We start from the raw sequence: 3,416 nt of genomic DNA, 5'->3' as shown, positions 1-3,416 counted from the left end.
TATATATATATATAGAAATGCTATGTACTTATTTTCATAACGTATAGTATAAATTTAAGTTTAATTTAATTGATTGAATCTGATCTAGATATTCGAAATTTATATTTTTCTAAATAAAAAATATGAGTGTACTGCATTTATGTAGCATGACTTTTGTTAATTAGCACTGCACTAAGCCCACCAATGATTGAGCCAATGTTTCCTGTTAAATGTAACCATCCAAAAGCCATACCACGATTGGTCTCATCAGTTGAGTCAGCAACAAGGGACATAATGGCTGGTGTGACTATGGCAAGTCCTATTCCATTCAAACCTCTTGAAACGCCACCTGAATAGTCAATTAAGACAACTAAGCACTAGATGATGAGCAATATATTGTGCGAAGGAAAACTATACTAGGTCCTAATGAAATTGAAGGGTTGCAAATAAAAAATCTCAGCACTCCCCAAGCGTTATTTTATATCGTACCTAAATTTATGAAAATTTGGTTTTCCTATGCAAAGGATCTGATGAATATTTGTTGTGTCATGGCTTTGTCAAGTTGAGATGTGTATCTTATGATCTGATTATGTTTGAGTCATCAAGACTGAAATTTTAGTTGACAATTCAAGAAGCCATATGTAATAACCTCTTGCCTTATTATTAAGCTGATACAACAATATGCACATGCATCTCCATTAATACCTATGAATCTCACCATTGATATGCATAAATGATGTACAGATCAACAACCCGGGTCATGTATCTCATAATATGCACATGCATCAACATTAATACCTGTGAATCTCACCATTGATATGCATAACTTATGACTTACCTACCAAAAAAAACAGCACCACAGGTCATGAAACCAAATGAAAATGGAAACCAACTCAACCACTCTATTTTAACATATCCAACGCATTCCATTGCTAATATTCTTCTTGTTTGAATTGCACCACTTGTTTATTGGTTTGGTTTGAATTGCATCTACATCTTTGAAAGACCAAAAACCATATTAAAACCCACCAATAACCTTTTTCCCACTTCTCCAAACTAATCCAACTCAATAGGTCCCAATATGCATTGTCATTTTCCCACTTTCTGTCAATGACAGATTCACAATGAGATCTAAATAGACACTAAACCACTGATGAGCAATCAATTAAAGGGAAGAATCATACTATTCATAGAGGAATAAATCCCAATCAATATGATAAAATAAAAAAATAAAATAGTTTAGTAAAATCTGAAAATAGTTATACATACCAGCTGAAACTGAGCCATGTGATGTACTACCGTTGCGTGATGTAGTAGGAAGACTGCCTGGTGGATGCCATGATGCCGGTGGATCGGGTATGACTCTCATCTTAAGTGTGGCATGAGTCTCATCTGAACTAGAACTATTAGTGCTTGATTGCTCACTCTCACTAGAAGAACTCTCGGAGCTAGAACTCATAGATAATTGTAGACCGCCTCGAACTCGCTTCGCGAGCGAGGGCGCGAATTGGGTTCATAGCTACTATAGTTCGGACTCCTGTCATGGTTCTAAATCTAATCTCACAAAGTGCAATGTAAGATTGATAAATCACCAAAGAGTCCAAATCCGGCAATTGGTTTTGGAAAATCGATTTTTAATCAAAAAGCGCCAAACATGGACTGCTTTGCCAGATTTCAGAGTCGCCACCTAAATACTTTATTTTTGGGGATTTAGGAAACCCTGACCCGTGCCTAAGGCCACGTGTCCCTCATCACCAAAGTTGCATCGGCTCGGGAAATTGGGTACGAGAGGGGAATGTCCTGAAATGAGCACCCCCGCTCGCTTGATGAATGATCAGCCTCTACTAACATGATATGTTATTTTTGAAAACACATGCATTCTTATCACGGTTATTAAGCTAACTTACTATGTGATGCGCACAATACACAAGTATAGACTCAATCACAAGAATTGGAACAAAACAATTCATGCTTGTTTTTCGAAAATGGTTTGAAAGTGCCACTCGCAAGTAGGCTAAAGCGCGGATTTGCCACCCTCAAGTGGGCTTAAAACATGATGTGCCACTTCGCAAAGTGGGCTTAAAACTCACATTTTGTTGAATTGTCCCAATTCAAGCAATAAAGCCTCCACCCACCGGCATTCATGCAGTTAATCAATTAAGCAAATAGCCTCATGGCAAGCATGCTGTCATGGCAACACTTACACATGCAAGGATGCTAAAGCGTAAACACTTACAGTGTACTTCGAGCCAAAACAGAAAACTAGTTAGAAATCAATGCATGATCCTAGCTATGTTAGATGCCTAATGCAACACATGCAAAATGCAACTAAATAGGCTCGGCTATCCACGATGGCATATGAATGCAACACTTGATATATGTGTTCAAATAGGTATTGAAATACAATACGGTTTGAATGATGCGCCGAGCCCGATGCATGCAATACAAATGAATGATGCAAACATGCAAGCATAAGGATGCTAATCGAAACATGCCCCAGTCTAACCATCGAAAGCGGGTAAATAAAAGGGAGAAAGACATGGGGTTGGAAGACATGCACACACACACACACCCTTATTACAACATTGTGCCCTCTCGATGGAGGGTCTGAATGAAAGCTAAGCTAATCTAAGCTAAGCTAAACTAACTAATCTAATTATGCTAATTAGACTAATTATTACAAAACAATAAAGAAATATGATGCACTGAGCCCGATGCATGCAATACAAATGAATGATGCAAACATGCAAGCATAACGATGCTAATCGAAACATGCCCCAGTCTAACCATCGAAAGCGGGTAAATAAAAGGGAGAAAGACATGGGGTTGGAAGACATGCAAACACACACACACCCTTATTACAACATTGTGCCCTCTCGATGGAGGGTCTGAATGAAAGCTAAGCTAATCTAAGCTAAGCTAAACTAACTAATCTAATTATGTTAATTAGACTAATTATTACAAAACAATAAAGAAATAGCTAAGCTAAGCTACTTAATTATTACAATACTTTAACTAATTAACAAATTAATTAAGTTACAAATTCAATACTAACTAACAAGTAAAGTACTAAATTAAACTACATCAGATCTGTTTGAAGATGTTGAACATGCATGCTCGCATTCGGCTTCTCGCCCCGAAAAGCTCTCCGGTTTGTTCTTTAGAGGCTTTGTTTGTAGGGTGTCCTTAAGAACTTGCTGCTGGATCTCACCAAAACAGTGCTAGGGAGTGCACCAGTGGCCAGCTGGCCATGAATAGCTACAGCCAGCCACCTGTCGGCCAAAGATGGATCACTGCTGGCCAAGGATGCAAGGGTGCCAGCCATCAATGTGGCATTGTCGGCCACTAGTGTGCTGTGACACCAAACTGCAACAGAGCACAAAACAGAGGAAATGGAGAGTCTCCCTAGGATATGTATGTACTATGCCACTCCTTAT

The sequence above is a fragment of the Camellia sinensis genome, chromosome 7 (genome assembly GCF_055761805.1).
Source record: "Camellia sinensis isolate YWXY chromosome 7, ASM5576180v1, whole genome shotgun sequence".
Lineage (NCBI taxonomy): Eukaryota > Viridiplantae > Streptophyta > Magnoliopsida > Ericales > Theaceae > Camellia > Camellia sinensis.
Note: the sequence above shows the minus strand (reverse complement) of the source record.